The 17,301-nt window shown below is 42.4% G+C and overlaps 1 long non-coding RNA gene across 1 annotated transcript in view; it reads left to right on the top strand.

Moving 5' to 3' along the window:
• The window catches only part of LOC135412678 (uncharacterized), a 123,246-nt gene extending 115,482 nt beyond the window's left edge, over nucleotides 1-7,764 (top strand). The window contains exon 7 of the long non-coding RNA XR_010429888.1: nucleotides 4,354-7,764. This is a non-coding gene — a long non-coding RNA (uncharacterized LOC135412678). The remainder of the gene's footprint in view (nucleotides 1-4,353) is intronic.
• Nucleotides 7,765-17,301: the final 9,537 nt, after the last annotated feature.

Here is a 17,301-nt window from a genome sequence, read left to right on the forward strand (position 1 = left end):
GCATTTCTGAATATTGTGCTTTCTGAGAAGTTTAGAGAAAAAGGAATAAATGCTCACCTAGATGAAAGCAAAAATAAGCTGTAGGTATTCAGCAGTGATCAGAAACAGTGGAGTTCAATGGTTGCTGGGGAAATCTGGCCAAGGCACAGATAATTACCCAAAACTCTCCACTTATTCGAAGCATGGTTAAAGGTTTGCTGATGGAAAAGGTCTTTCCTGTGAGTCTTCCAGCGTTTCCTGGTTTCAGCCAAGAAAGGAATAGTGGAAGAAGTGCCTCTCACTCTATTTTGATACTTCTGATCCCTGAAGAAGGGATTCAGGGGCATGATGTGTGTTGAAAGTAAACTAAGAAAATTCTAACTGCTCTTTCATGTGGGTCCATTTGATTCCCTGTTCTGGCTGCAATTTTAAATCATGTTTTTGTGGACTAATGCTGGGGAATCGTTTCACTCTTCCCCAGGAGGACCAAAGATTTCAGGTCTAAATAACCAAAGATAAACCCGTTTATCATTCTTTCCCTCTTCTGAGTTCATGCACCCAAATGCTTGATCTTTGTGTACAAGTACAATTTGGATAACCTCCTTAGATTACCTGTGAAAACTGGAATTCTTAGGCCTGAGCATTAATTGGCTGAGAGACCTCGGATGTCATAAGACTCTGCCCTTCCAATTCAATTCTTTAATCAGGAGAGAATTCCTTTAGTTAGCAACAGAAAATGCTGAAGTTTTTGAGGTGTTCTCCCACTTCACAATTATGTGATTTGACATGGAAAGCTGCTTGCAGCCCATAACAGGTGTGCAGAGGGCATCCTATAAAGATCTGCTTGACTTATTGGACAGACAGATACTATACAGCAGCAAAGCATTCCAGGTGCTCTTTGAGGTGGCTTTACTTTGGCAGAATGAAGCTGGCTGAAGTTCATTCCAAAGAAATGCTCGCCCTACCCTGGCACATCGTGTGCCACGTGGGATCCCAGGTGTTGCTCGGCCCAGCAGTGCTTGAAACTTCCCTCTCGGAGTGACCAGCCCTGCTTTTCTTGGGCAATATTTCAGAAGTGTTTCAGAGCCATCTAAAATTGGAAACCTCCAGAGAATGAGCTAATCCCTTGGTCGAGGAAATAGGAATATATTTGAAATTTAGTAAAACCTCGGAGACTTGCTGAAGTCACCTCATGCTAATCAGTCAGCAAGACTTCAGGGCGGGAACCAGGCTGGCACCAGGCACTACCTGGTGAGAAGGGAGTGCAGTCCTTGCCTGCCATGGTAAAATTGGTGTTGCTTAAGGTAAATGAACTGCAATGAACCTTTCTGGAAAAGAAAAAAAAAGGTATTTTTAACTCACTTGCATAATGAAAATGTACAGGATTGCTTATTATGTCTGCCATGAAATAAGTGTAGTTTTGTCCTGAATTAGACCAGTCCAATGTCCTGATGGTGACCAGTGACAAATGCCTCTGAAAAGTGTAGGAAATGCAACTTGCAGGATCACAGGCAATAATCTACCCACAAGGGAATGTTTCCCTTCATTAGAGGCTGATTATAATTTGCAATTATAGAATTCCATCTTTTCAAGCCTCTTTTCTTATCTCCTCTTAATCTAGAGGACGTTGCTAGCCTTGATGTAAACACTGGGGGGTGCAAACATACCTGGGGGGAAGGGGGAAGCCTCACTTTGTGAGACATTATACCTGCCTAAAGATAATCCTTAGGCAAACTGATTATAATACAGGCAGCTGACAAAAGTCAAAGATGTGCTATGTAGTGTTCCAAAAGGAGCAATTTGATCAAATCTGTTCCTGCACCTACTGCGGACTGAAAAGCTTCTTGAGTTCTGGCCTAGTTTCCTAACCAAAAGTTCCTTGATGTTTTTTTTGGGACCCAGATAAAGAAGAATGTGCCTGAAAAAAGAGTACATTAGTGTTCATTTTCAGTTCTACTCATTCCCCCAATTAAATGTGCAAGTGCAGTGCTGTTCCCTCCATGCTTCCAGCCTTCAACTGTCTGCAAGTTTTGGATGACTGGGAGCGTGCCTTGTCCATACAAAACACAGAGCCAAGGCTATTTCAAAATGTGGGTGATGTAACCAGCATTTCCACCCCTCTGTAGCATGTATTAATGTGGATGTCCTTTCCACAGGAGATGCTTCTTATGGGAATACACAATAAACAAACGTCTCTCCCTTTCCCTTTTATCACCAAAACCTGAGGAAGCTGCCACCTGGCAGAGTGGAGTGTTCCTGCCTCCTTTTCCTGTGCTGCTGCTGCTCCCTGGTGTGAGGGAGAGGTCATGGTAGAAATCCATAATTCATTGGCCACGTGAGGTTTTCTTGTACTCATGTTTGCTCTGCACTGACTGTGATAATGGCAGAGAAAATTAATACTGACTCGCTCTCATCTCTGTCCTTGGGACTGTGAGAATTTTTTAGCCCTCTCTATGGAATTTTGTACAGACTTAAGAGACTTCTTCTGTGAAACCATCTCTATTACTAAAAAAAAAAATAATCCTACTCTTCAGAGATCAAATGGAAAGTTAACCCATCTCTGCTGTCCTGCTTTGTTTGAATTTAGTGCTTCCAAAAGATAAACACTTCTACAACCTGTATGACTCTACGTGGGGTAATTCCCTGTAGCAGGAAGGTGATGTATTTCTTCAAATTAAGTTAATTTTCAGCACTAAAAGCTAATCAGAAGTAATAATAGTAGAAGAAAGAGCTAAAAAACTGACACTTTCCACTCTAGCTCCGAAAAAGTCTTTCTGACTTTCAGGTCCTGACTTCTGACACATTATCAGATTCAGTAAATTAAGTTGATTATACTGAGTCTGAGCTTCAGGGGAAAGGATTTTTGTTTGCTGATTTCGATCAGAGATAGCTTTCAAATTAAAGAAAATTAAAAATAATAATAAGAAAAGAAAGAGCAAATAAATCCTTCGTGGTCAACTTCTAGGAAAAAAAAAAACAACAAAGCTTTGCAAATAGCTGCCTTTGCTGATGCATTCGAGGTGCTGGCAGACTTGAGCTGCCACTGTTTGAAAACTGATTGGGTTACAGATGGTGAGCAGGACGAGGCAGGTCTGACTTTCCAGGGATCTCTCCTCTGCACTGCCTTGGGAACATGGCAGGCACTGCACGCTGCGTCTGTCCAAGTAATCTGGCTGTCCTGGTGTGTCCTCTCCTTGCTTCCAGTAAAGCAGTTTTATTGTGAATTACCAAGCAAATTAATTGATGTTGAAGTGCCTTCTCGTGTCTTTTCTGTGAGCCTTTTGTGTTGTGGGGGATTGATTTTCAGGCTTTTTCGAGGAGACCCTACTAAAGCATTAATGAGATATCACAAACTCTGCAACGGCTTCTGGGCTTTGATATTTATAGTGGCTCCTGACACACTGCAGATAATGAGGGTTCTCTGCATCAGTTTACATTATAAAGTGTCAGGTAATTCAGTCAACAAAGAAAGGGAACATATAAAAGCTCTTGGGCTCCCGTGATGGACTAAAATAGAAATTTTGTGGCTCTGTGGAACTGTGCCACCCTGGAGGGGCTGTGGGGAGGGAGGGAGAAATGAGGACAGGGGGGATTTCCACATGCAAACCACATCACCCCTGTGGAGAAATGCAGACTTGGGGCACTTCCTCTCCTGTTCTCACTCCAGTCTTCCCTTGCTGGAAGGAGCTGGTGTGTCATTGCATTTTTTGCAAATAAATCAGAAAGTCGGGATGGAACACATCAACCCAGGCAGCTGACACGTTTTAGAAGCAGCTGAAAATGAAATGAAAAACCCTTCAAACTTGTTGTTCTCCTCAAACAGCTCGTGTTGAATCTGTTCCTTACAAACACAATAGGAATTAAACTTTCCTTGTGTTACTGTAGGACAAACACTGCTCTGTGGAGGTGGATAGTTTACACTGGGGAACGCTCCACATGTGCATATTTGAAATATTGTTCTTTAGACTCCCGTGCAAATAATAAACTGCTTTTGCACTGTATTCCCAACTACAATTTAACACCTTTTCAAACTCATTTGTGAATGAATTTTGTACTTTCTTGGACATTTTTTCCCTCCTTTCCTCTTAAAAGAATATGAGTTTATAATATCTAAATTATGGAGCTTACAAAAGCTCTCCAAATAATTAGAAGAGGTTTGAAATAGAAACTAATGCAACAAAGTCAGTTATCCAGCACTCAAATGTGTGCATGTGCCTTGGGCTCTAGTGAGGTAAATGAATCATCTGCAGCTCTTTATGCAAAGTTTTAGTGTACCTTTTCATTCCAAGCTTACAAAAAGTGGTCTTGGAACACTGTGATACAACTTTAAGTTATCTGCTGCCCTACTTTGATTCCCATGGTGGTATCTTTCAGGAGTTCTCTTGCTTGAAAAAGGAAAAGAGGCTTTGATACATGACCAGATGCCTTCAGGCACAGGAGGCAGGGAGCTCCTGTCCTTGCATAAATAAGGAATGACAGCAGCAGACAGGAGGAGAAAACTTCAGGGTGAGCTGTGGGAAATCTCCAGATGTGTCATCCTTCTTTTCCCAAGTGGTTAGTGAATCCATGGGACCGGAATTCAAGGTGGCTCCTTCTTCAGGCTGATTCTAATAGTGAGTAACGATGGTGCTGACATGAACCACATAAAATGCTTTGGTTTAGGTGCTTTAATGAAAGTTCTTGATTATGAGGCTCTTCTCAAAATGTGGCCTGAAGTCCCCGTATTTCTGAAGCAAAATTGAATTAATTGGGTGGATGCAGACACTGTTCATTTTGGTAAGAAAATGCCACTGCATATATGTGAGCAATCTGAATAAATATGGATCCTCCAGCATAAATACAATAACAAGTTGGTAGATTTTGGCAGAGGGTGGAGACCTGGGACAACCCCTGTGACCTCTCTGGAAGTTTGAAAGCAGGTAGAGAGCGGTCCCTGTAAAAGCTTTTATGCTCAAGCTCAACCACAGCACTCACTGCCTTTATCTTAACCTTCCAAGTATATAAATATGAGAGAAAACAACTAGGGTTCCACTCCTGATAAATTAGCACTGCGACCTTGGTCGTCCCCTGAAGCGTCAGCTTCATGTGAGAGCAGCTAAGGCTTTGTGTCGTGGGTCGTCATTTGTGCAGCTGCCAGATGCTCACAAATCTGTTGGCTGTGAAATTTGACCATAAAAGCATTGTGGGAGTCCGACAACAAGTCTTGGTTGGTTTGTTGACCTTGGTCCTAACAAACATAATCTTGACTGGTTTTATACCCCGGCTGTTTTGAAGACACTGAGCTAAAAGTGAGGAGGCCCAAAAGTAATTATTGCAGTGGCCAAGCCATCCCAAAATGCCGCGTAAAAACCTGAAGGACAAAGTCAAGTTTCCAAATGCAAGCAGAGCGTGCAAGGATTAACTATTATTTTTGTTAGGAAACCATTGTAAACTGATATTCACTTTTGTAGGTGCCCTTTTAATAATTTCACTGCGCCAGTAACCTAATGCTTGGAAGAAAATACTATCTCAGCAGTACCTCCATAATTAAGATTTCACCTCCCAGTGTCAGGCTGCCTGCAGGGAGTGTGCTGTCATGAGTCTGGACACGTTCTTGTGAGACCTGATATTGTTGTTTCAATGCAATAGGGAACTTCACGTTCAGCTGGAGCGGGGAAAATGATAATATTATGGCCTGACAATGTTATTCTTTTAATGGATGGTTTGTACCTCTAACAAGGAAAGTTTTATGAGATTTGTATTGGCTTGGTTTACAGAAAGTGTACCCATTTAGTGGTTCACCTTGACATAACTTTTCTGCTTTATATTACTGCTCGGTGCATAGGAACAGAATTGCTTTAAATTTTTTTCTTTATTTTTCTTGCCTTTGTCTTTAAAATGCTCCAAAGGGTCTCTGTGTACGGTGTGGTTTCAAACAGAAAAATATATTAATTTTGAACAGGCATTTTGTTTTAATAAGTATCCCTTTCAGGACTCTTGTGTCTTTATTGGTACGAATGGCACGGCTTCAAAGGATAGAGATAAATACTTCATTCTTAGCATTGAAAACAACCTCCTGTCAGCAGAAAAGCTGCTTTTTGAACTGGTTGGAGCCTAGATCTGAGAAGTTATTAATTTCTGACATCTCTTAGGCTCTCTCTTTTCTTTTTAACTTCCTTTGCAGGCAAAATAAATGGCTCAGTCTTGTCCTGAGTGGGAGGCTCGGGGCAGTGGGTGCAGGTCTGTGCCAGGTCCCAGCCTCGTGCAGAGCCACACTCGGGCACCCAAAGCAGCACCTGCCTTTCAGTGAGGTCAGTACCTTCTCTTTGTGGTTGCTTGTAAATCCTTGAAACCTGCTATGGGAGCCTGACATCTAATTTAGGAGCTTAGGAACTTAAGTCTGAAAATTTTGACTTAACCTCTTTCGACAGTGGGAGCGCACACAAACGTTGAAAGAGCAGTCTTTTGTTCTGAACAATCTTTTTCTGCAAGCAAGATTCAGGTAGAAGATGCCACCTATTTCATTAAAATGCTTTTTAGTTGTTGTTTCTTAAAACCTTTCCATTTTATCAGGCTTAGGCTAGGATGCAAAAATCAACCCATGCTCTGTCTGCCTTTCACACCCTCCCCAGAGAAGGAACATTTGGTGTGGGGCAGACAAGGGATTTAAGCTTGTGGAAGTCGTGCAGTCCCAGCAGGTGACACTGGAACTTCCCAGCTGAAGCAATAGGAATGGTGGGTGTGTAGAGGTAACATTAAGAAGTCCTTGTGTGGTGTAAATTGGCCATTGAGGGGAGGGGAATTAGAAAGCACAGGCATTTTGTTTGGCTGCTGGTTTTCCTCTCTCCTTTCCGCTGGCTCCATGCCCCTACCTGAGGGCAAGGAGGAACTGCCCAGCACTGCGTGAACTCAGCTTGGCTGGGAAGCATCAACAAGGGCTGTGTGGATCAGTGTTTGAAAACAGGCTACAAAAATAATATTTACGTATTGGGAAAGGTTTTAGAGATTTTCTGTCTGTCCAGCTCAAATTTCAGCTCTTTGAGCAGGATCCACAAAAGACTGTTCTTGAAATCAAGCTCCTACACCAGATTTGACATCAAGAAGACACAATGACAATTTGTCCAAACTAATGGACTTGAAATCTGTTTTTTCTCTGGGAAATGTTTAATACTATTCCTTATGTTCAAATGAGTTGACAGATCAGAGAAGTGAGTAACACTTTCTCTAATGTTATGTTCTCTGTTTCTGAGGAAATAGCAAAGACAAAATGTTCACTGTGTTTATCCTTAGAATCCCTACTGGACTCCAAGGACTTCTACAGATGAGAGGATAGGAAAAACAGCCATGGAAATTTAGAGTTCAGGCTCCTCAAGAATAAAAAGCAGGAGACTTCAGTTCACTACTTTGCAGATTCTCAATCCTTAACAGTAATCTTTTTTAATATTTCAAAATAACTTTCCTCATAATGTAGTAGTGCATTTGGAGACCTTACAAATCTGAAATGTAATAAATTTTTTATTTTACTTTATTTTACTTGAACTAAAACACTGATTAAAATAAGCAGTCTCATACTGCTGGTTTTAACAGTGAATGCCTAAACAGACCCCTTGAAAAATGTTTTAGAAAGCCAAATTTCTTCCATAGGTGAAACAGAAGTGAAAAAATATTTAGCATGAAACATATTTTTGTACCCCCACTGAACTTTCATTTTTCATATTTTTGGTGCTGGTTTGAACCCCAATCCCTTGTATTTCTTTCCTATGTGGAACATTTTCAGGAGCTCAGAAGACAACAGGCTGAAGTCTCACCCCAAAACCTCAAAGGCTGCATTTCCTGCAAGTTGGTTCTTTCTCTCCTAGCCCGGCTTTTCTTTGAATATCAAATAATTTTCAGTTTCATTGCCAAGAATTAAATTAACCCTTGTGAAATGGAGCTTGAAACGTGTATTGATTTCAGGTTTCATTTCTTCCTTGAAGAAAGAAAAGAGGTGCTTGTGAAGTATCCTTGAATTATTCATCAACCAAATTATTTTTCAATGAACAATTTAATAAATGGCATTTTTCTTTGCATTTTTCTTTATTAAGGTATTTTATTTGTAGGTATATACACAGTAGAGACAAAAAGAATTTTTAGTGACTTCCTGGGTATTTTGTCTGTAACATATCTGAGTACTAACCTCAAGAAAAGGTCAGTTAAAAAAATCATGGCCTTGCACAACAAAATATTTAATTGGAAGGATCTAGGACAGAGTCCTTGGTCATATCCAAGCTGAGAGAGTAATAAAAAATGTCTTCGGCTAGAAAACAGATGTTTCAACACAATTCTGTTTCATAGAAATGTTTGAAAGGGTTTGTTTTAATTCCTGGTGGAAACAAAAGCAGATTTTGAAACCTTGAGTGCAATCACAAGATGGATTTGCTCCTCGGCCAGCTCTGCTCTTCAGCCTGACTCCAGGCGTTCCTGCTGCCCCCAGATCAGCTTTCCCTGCCCATCCTGTGGCACTGGTTTATACTGGGAAGCAGTGCTTTCCTTGTGCTTCTACTAGAAATTGAGGAGCAACTCTCCTTAACATCTTTAACTCTTGAGTTTTTCAGGCTGTGAAAGAGGGATGGTAAGGAAAAGGAAAGCACAGGAAAGGTATCCAACGAAGAAATGGAAAGATATGTGGAAAACAGGGGAACCAAAGACAGATAATTTGGAGTAGCAGTGCAAATTAGCAGTCCTGATGTCTGTAGAAGGGTAAGACTATCATCCACAATGGAAATAACCTGTAAAACACTGTCCCCAGGTACAAATTGCTGTGTGTCACCTCCCGGCTGAGACCCTGTCCCAACCCTTTTTCCCTTCTCTTATTTATTCTCTCTTAACTCATCCATCCACTCTATTCTTCTTTTTTCCCTTTTTCTTCCACGTCTCCCACTCTTTCTCCTCCTGTGTTTTCCATGTCCTTTCTTCCCTAATCCTTTTATTATTTTGTCCCTACATTCTTCCCTCCAGCCACGACAGCTTTTAGTTGCGATGAGAAATGACATATTGTGAAGGTGCTCTATTTTCCAACCTCTTCCCCTACTGACTCTGACTTGGGAGCAAAATGTTCCTGGTGTGCTGCCAGCTGAACCTCTTGCAGTGCTCCAAAGCTGGCTGTCTCCCATGTGTGTACTCCAGGGATGCACTCCCACAGCATGGGCTCTTTGTCGGCTGTTTCCTACGTGGCTGGGCCTTCTCTTCCTTTCCAGCACAATTATAAATCAAACTATTTACAAAAACTGCCCTCAAAGACCAGAGGGAGCAAATCTGTTTACCCAAACCTGCATCTTTCTGGAGAAAATGGCAAAAAACTTTGTTACATCAGAACATACGAGTTGTTGGCTTATGTTTACCGTGGAAGTTAGACCTGTCTGAGACAGCAGCATGATTCTGTATTCACTCTCTTGGAGGGGATTTTGCTTTATTTGCATCTCCTTTCAACTTGAGGATTATATGGGGTTCTAACTGTCATCTCCTCACGTTAACCAGGCAAAGCCAGACTCTCTTCCTTACCATATATTAAGAAAAGATTTTATTCCACTGTATTCTGGCCTCTTTGCTTAGCAGCTGTTCACAGTTTTTAGGATCATAGGCTTGTTACTTGACATTTATTTGCAAAGAACAACAGATGCCATCTATTACTACGACTATCATAAAAATTACTTAAGCCTTTTAGTGTTTTTCTCCAATTAATGCATTTGAAAAGTGTATTTTTTTCTCTCTTAAGTGCATGCTAAAATTGTGGAACTGCTCCTACTTTCAGCATTAGTCTACAAACAAAAAAAAAAAAAAAGCATGTTACTTGGGGGGGAAGAAGTATGATAGGAACAGCAAACAGAACACGATGCAAACTCTTTGCTCATATGAATGATAATTTGGCCCAGTTTCTGCTTTTAAAATTAGATTCCCTTTAACATAAAGAGGCAGTAAGATAAAACATTCCGTGGTGTTTGCCGGCGCAGGGGAAGGCATGAAGCTCGAGGAGAGGTGTTATGTAACATGTCCTATAAACACTCCTGTATTTATAGTGCTTTATTAGGATGTCTTCCTCCTTTTGCTGAGATTGCAGGCCTGGAGATCTATTCCTTATATAGAAGGGAAGCAGTGCTTTACCTCTGCTGCACTGTCAGGGCTTAGGCTCTCTCAGAGTGTCCTGCTCTTGCTATGAGCTCAGAGGAGAGAGTTCAGTGTCCAGAAGAGTGGAGTCCCACACCTTTACTGCACTTCCTGTCACAAAACCATCTTTGTCTTTGGTGTTCAGACACTTTGGGAAGAGTTTAACCATTTGTCTTGGAGTAAAAGGACATGCTAACAGTAAACACCTTATCTCTGTTTTTTTATTGGGTTTATTTCTTAAGGTGTGTTGTTTCCAGATGCATGATAAGATGATAGAAAATGCAAGCTGGTGAGAAGGAGCATTAATCTTCTCTTCCAGGGCGGGCTGTGAACAGCCCTGGTGTGTCTGGGCAGGACATTCCTCTCCCAGGACTCCACTGGTGTGCTGGGGGTGCAGTGACACAGCAGGCACTTACGTCACACACCAGGGCTGTGGTAAGGCAGCAACACTGCTCTAACAAGGCCATCCTTCCAGCTCCCACAGGACCCTAAAAGCTGAGCTGGCAGGGGCTCCTGGCAGTGCTGCCCACAGATAAACAGCTCATCACTCCCTGCCACAGCGTCAGAGCGAGACTCATGCCATTGTCAATGTGCCAGGGAGAAAAACTGGGCTGCACACAGAGGCAGAGGAACAACTCCTGATCTGTCCCCAGCCACTCACAGCTGGATTTGTAGAAATGTTTTGGACAGATGAAGCAAAATCCTCTAGGACTCATTGAATGACGCTCATGTCTTACACATAGTTACTCTTTCATTTGGGATTTATTCCTTTGGCTTCCAGAGCTGTGGGCACCTGTGAGCTTTACTGCCTTATGCTGTACTGGAAATCTCTGCATCCTCTGTGCTGCCCGTGGCCAGATCCACACTCTGAGCATGTGGTTCTCCCTGTTAATCCTTTCAATTACCCCTTTCCAAGCTCCTGGGTGCCTGGTTGGGCTCTGCCTTCTCACAGCCCTGTGTCAGCTCTAGCACAGCTGCTTCCAGTTGCTGGGGAACTCTGCACGAGAAACAGTCTAGTTTTAATTGTCCATTTGCTCTCAGGAAATTCAAACCAGAGGATGCAAACATAGAAAGCAAGAGGGTTTTAATTTGTTCACATTTCCAATATGACTGTAATTAATTTCCTCATAAACAGAGGCAACAGTCCACAGGAGTGTGCTCAGACTTGAAATTTGGTTAGTGGGAAGAGATGGAGGAAGGAGCTGGAGCTGAGTCCTGCTCTTATCATCTAAAGATGGCACACTGGGCGTGTTCTGGCCTCCCCCTCTGCTTCAAGTCTTCCACATGGGACATCTGTCTATCCAACATTTTGTTCTGCATTTTAGTTTCAGTCCTTACAAATTGTGATTGTTACAAGTCAAGAGTAGTGACCAGAGGAACTGCCCTTCAGTAAAATGCAAGGTGCTGATAGCAGGACTGAGCTCTAAATCTGCAGGGAAGCTGTTGGAACAGAGACAAATATATATATTATAGTAGCTGTGAGGTTGTAAAGCAGTCATCCACCCCAAATAACAGTAATTCTAGTTAAATTTAGGCACGTACCAAGTTAGCACGTTAAGTAACGGGAGGAATAGATGCATTTAGAAACTGCTGAGTTATTCTTAAAGCAACCTGTGCTTGTATTTGCAACAGCAAAAGTTCCAGTGCTTCTGTTTGAGAAGCACAAGGACTGCCCAGGTTACTCCTCTATGAAAAGGACATGAGGTGAAATAGGTCTCTCTGTGGCAGCCCCAAGGGATTTTGGTTATATCATAGTGGGTGAATGACCATGGGCATTTTGTCTGTCAGGCACAATCTTCCAGCATTGCCCATGGGTGACATCCACAGCACCATCCCACCCCACCAAGGGGCACGGCTTGAAGCTGGAGCATCGACCTCAAGTGCCTGATGATAAAACAAAGCCCTGGATAACTAGGAAGGAATTCCTCTTTTGTTCTGTTAGCTCCTTGGGCCAAAGGCCCTGTAGAAGTATCGATTGCTCAGTATTTTTCTGGGCAGGAGATGTGGGCAAAATCCTCTCAAACTGGAAGTTCTTTTATAGCTGTCTTCTGAGCAACTCTAATCACATTACACGTTCTGTCTCTTCGAAGATCGCAGACATCTCTCAGTTCACTTTTGATGTCTGGATGTGTTTGTAATGTGGATGGTAATTTACTTGCAAAGCATAATTATGGGAAATTCCCAACAACCTGTGACAAAGGGCACAGAACTGGTCACCAAAGCAGTTTTTCCTCTGTTTCAAGTGATCCCTGAGTCACCCAGAGGAGCCGAGACCTTTTCTGGGGAAGCAGAGCTCTTTGCCAGTGCTTATTTTGTTGCAAAGATTTTTGTTGCAGTAACATTTAGGAGGTGAAGATCCATTTCTAGAGCTGCTTCTTCCACACTTCCCTGGTCCCTTTTCGATTTTTAAGCTGTCACATGGAGCTTAGTTTCAACTGGCAGACAGAACAATAACTCCCAGCTATTTTTCTGAAACCAACTGTGTAGTGGCTCTGAAAATATGGAAGAGTTGTGTGAGAGTTGGGGAGATTTAAAGCATGTTCCAGTTTACAGCCGTGCCTGTTTGTCATGGACATACATTGTCCCACTATGGAAGCCAAGGATCACTTTCATCAGCTCAGGTTCTGGCTCTGCATCCTTGCCAGGCTTCTGTGGTCATTTTTCACTTGTCTTGTTCTCCCTCCATAAGAATTCAGGGTCGTTTAATCTATATTAGTGTGAAAGTGTTTCAAAACCTACCAAGTGTTTTATAGGCAAAGTGGAGACAGTAAGAGCAGTATTAAACCCTAATCCAGTTGTAATGAGATTGTGGAAAAAATAACAGAGGGCAAAACATGAGACTGGCACAACAAATATTTACCTACTGTGTGCAATAAATTCACTCATTACAGGCTGGGATTCCACTGCTCACCAGTGGAGATGGGATCTTTGTATCCAACAGTCATGTTGATCATGAGATCACCTGTTCAATTCTCTCCCAAGAAACTGCTTAACTCAGATTTCAGTAAAGACACTAAGTTTCTGAAAAGTAGCATGTTTAAAACAACCAAAATGAAAAAAAAATCACAGAGAAATAAGACTATCCTGACAAATAATAGCTTTTTAAGGGTGAATAATTTCCATGGCATGTTTAATTGGAGTAATAGAACTGTGGGAATATTTTCCTTAAAGATTTAAGCGTAAACTTCTCTCTTTTTTTTCTCAGTCTTAATAAAAATGCTACTAATAAATAAGTGTAACTTAGAAAGTTCATCCTTACAGAATTAGCATGGGCCTCCTGTTATGTTGGAAAGAGCAGCTGAAATTAAGTTTTGGGCTATAGGGCACATTTCTATTTTAGCTGTCCTTTAATGCCTCCCTATTAAATTAGTGTTATATAAACTAAGCTTTAGCATAGTTCTATTTTTTAACCCTTTTTACAGTCAGAATAATAAAGGTACTGCACTTGAGGAGCATCTTCCACTACAGACACGACATTTAATTTCTGCCTGACACCTGCAGGAAAACTGCAGGCATAAAATGGGTGGCTGCCAAAGCAATACTCCCTGAGTTTCTCTACCTGTACCCCGTGTTCTCCAGCAAGTGAATTGGCACTGGCACATGCTTTGCATTTCAGAAACCCAGTAATTCCCATTTAAACTGTTAGATTTGCACCAGTGGCAATTATTTTTGTTAATATATTCCGGGCATGTGTCTTCCAAAGAGTATGCTAAAGCAAGGAAGGAGATTTAGGAGATGAATCATAAATTATAGAAACCAAACAAGCATCTAAAACTTATTAAAATGGGTTAAGCTCAGGGGAACTTAAAGCACTAGATTTTAAAATAATTTGGAAGTGATGGAAGGGAATACTTAGCACCTTATGAGCAGCAGCCCTAGAACCTGTCAAGCATACAAACAAGAAAATAGATATTTCTATTCAAAACCAAGTTAAGAAAAGAACAGGAAGAATGTTTCCTGTTGAATGTATTTTTGTGAAAGACTCGTGATGACCACTTCGGAAGCAACGAGAAGAAAAGTTTTGCTGGCAGGTAGTGCAGCTTCCCAAAGGACTGTGTGGTATGTCAGGGGTTGTTAATGCCACTGCTGCAGTGAGGATATGATATATTTGGAAAAGAATGGTAAAGATGCACAGCTCTCAGTCACACTGCTTGTGTATAATAAGCCTTCTGACAGTAAAAGAGGGGCTGCAAGAAAGGGCTGAGGAATTACACTCCATCCGAAGGAGCTGATAAGAAAAGCACAGGTTTTGTGTGTTTGGATTGAATTTGGGGAGAATGGGTCAGTGTGTGTGCATTTGCAAGCCATGCAGCGAGGAAGGGAAACTCTACTTACAGCAGGGAAGAGTGACAGCAGTGTGTCTCTGTCCTGTGCCAGGCTTCTCACCAGACCCGCACCACAACACACAGGTCATGCCTTTGCTATTCCCCAAACCAAGAATGGATGTGGTCTGTCCTGCTGGAGGTCTTTGCAGAGCTCAGATGTACATCCTGTGCTCGGCCAGAAGGGCCTTTTGACTGCAGCCAGACACACAGCATGTTGAGTGATACTGTATTCCCTGTGCCTGCAGGCATCCCTTCGGCTCTGTCTCCCAGCTCATCCCACTGCTTTGCTCCTGCTGCCCAGAGGGCACAGGCTGCTGCAGTGAGATCAGTCTGATGGCAGCTGGATGCTGGTTGGCAGGCAGGTTTTGTACCTTTCCAGAATGAACTTTAAATTTCTGTTCACTGCAACAGGGTGTACAAGAAAATACCTTTGCCAGCACCGTTCAGGGGGAGTGCGGCCAACAGTGGGGTGAATCCAGGTTACAAAGGCAGGATGACCCCAGTGGTGGTTACCAGCTGTGCTGACTGTGAGGAGAGACTGTGCATGAGGTGAAAATAGGCAACAGGCAGCAAATACCTCATAGTTAAAAGCAGAGTGAGACTGAGAAACAAGTTAATAACAACAAGAAGTGAGGCTAAAGCCTCGCTGTCTCCGTTGCAGGGTTGCTGTAACCCATCTGGGCTTTTCTCAGGAACGGGCCGTGATCACACGTACCATATGTGCAGCAGCATCTCAGCTTGGGGAGCTGGTAGTCTGAACTACTAATTTCCGTAGTTAGTGGCGTTAGTTTGAGCCAAAGTGATATTAATTTTAATTAGGGCTGAATGAAGGAAAAAAAAAATATTTCCATTTGTTCCACTAACAACCCCCCCAGATTTCCCTTTTGGCTCCATATGGAAAACCTTGCATTAATTTTCCAGTGAGTTTCAGTTTGTAGAAAGAGTAAGCAGTGGCAATGCCCATGTGTGCTGGCAGAAGTGTTCACACTCCACAGGTAGATGTGGTTATTCAGAAAGCAGCTTGTAGATTCAGTGGTTTGTGAACTGGAGAAGAGAATTAGCAACAGAAAAACGTGCCCAAGGGACCACTTCCACAGTGCAAATTCAGAAAAGCAAACCTTTAAAGTGATGTGAAGAATTCCTGTGCTATTCATCATCTGAAGTATTTTTATTTGAACCATCTGGTGGGTGATCCATAGTAATAATAATAAAACATCACTAAATCCAGGTGTCTTCAGATCATCACAAACAGATAACAGGGTTGCATTCCAGCAGCGCCTTCCAGGTTTTGAAGTATCCATGAAAAAGTGAGCTCTTCAAATTAAATCCTTATCTGGATCAAAATGAATTATAGGGGCTATGGCACAGCTGCAATGTAGTCTGCAGTTCTTTGGACTCGCTAGGATGAGGCAGGAATGTTTCCTGACTCTTTCCTGACCTGCATGTGCACTTTCTTCACATAGAAATCGAGGTACAAAGGGAAGGAGAGGAGGGCACCAGGGCTTGCCCTGGCAGGCGTTGGAAACAGCTGTGGTGTATCCCTGGAGCTGAGGGGTTCCTTCGGGCAGGCCCAGCCTTGGAATGGGCACCTCCTCACTGAGCCACGTTCCCTCAGACACAAGAAGTAAAGTCACGTTCCAGCAGCACATTTTGACAATCCATTCCATTCCACCTTGTTATTTATCTCTGTGCTGAATCCTGCAGATAACGTGTTTTCATTCAAGCTTATCTTCCAAAAACGTAGCCAATCTGGAGTTGAAGAGAATGAGAGGTGGAGAAGCCACCATTCCCCATTCTTTTTTCCTATTAAAATGCTGCTGAATAGAGATTTTAAGATTTCGGAGAGGAGTGAGTTTGATGGTATTTATTTCCATTTTCAGTCTGAAAAGGCTGTGAAAGTTATTTTTCCTTGGGGGGGGGAGATACTGAAACCTGAGTTAAAGCACTTAAATCAAGCAGTATGAAAACACACAAAGCCTCTCTACGTTGGCTGCATAGGGAATTTGGCTGCTGGCTTTAGGAGGACCACGAAAACACCTAAAATGAGAGCACCAGAAAATACACAAAGTAGGTCAGGCTCTCTCTCTCTGCTGCAAATTTAAGAGCCTTCTCTTCCTTGACAAAATCTACCTCGCTAATTAGCTCTGCCTTGTCACATGGCACCAACTCTTACAGTAGACAGTGACTTGACAAAACTGGTTTTATAAAAAGTGTGTGTTTGTCGGTGAGTGTGTTTTTCTGCTACAACTGCAGTGTGTCAGACACCGAGGAGGAAGGCAGTGTTTTGAGAATTTACATTTGTTTGAAGCACACCTGCACCTGAGTGATTTCTTTCACTAGTGAGGTTGTGTACTGACAGGAAGCAGCTTGTTCTTACTATTAAAAAAAATAGGGAAAAAATGATGATGAATCTTTTCCTTTGTCTATACAGCATATCAAAAAATAGTTTACTGTGTGATTAGTATGTGTGGAGAAAATTGAAACTATCAAGACACTCTTGTTATCCTGCTGATGGTTTAGAAACAGGACCTATTTTTTCTCTGTTAGCTCTTCCTCAGTGTAGTCCCTTGGGTCAGAAACTCCCTCAGGTGTGAAGACACAGTGTCCTGTGTCCGGCCGTGATCCTGCCGGAGGTTGTGGAAGACTCACAGGGAAGAACTAAGTCTTGCTGAGCCCAGCATGGAGAAGCAGCACAGTTGCTTTGGGTTTGGGTGATTTATATTCCTGTTGAGCAATGCCCCTCATCTCATACCCCTGTACCACTGGGCTGAGGTGATGGAGTGCCCCTGCAATCCCAGTCTGTCAGCTGGTTGATCACTGTTACCCCTGGAAAAATGATGCTCCAAGGTGCTGGAACCAAGTAGTTGGGATTTGC

This window comes from Pseudopipra pipra, chromosome 4 (genome assembly GCF_036250125.1).
Source record: "Pseudopipra pipra isolate bDixPip1 chromosome 4, bDixPip1.hap1, whole genome shotgun sequence".
Taxonomy (NCBI): Eukaryota; Metazoa; Chordata; class Aves; order Passeriformes; family Pipridae; genus Pseudopipra; species Pseudopipra pipra.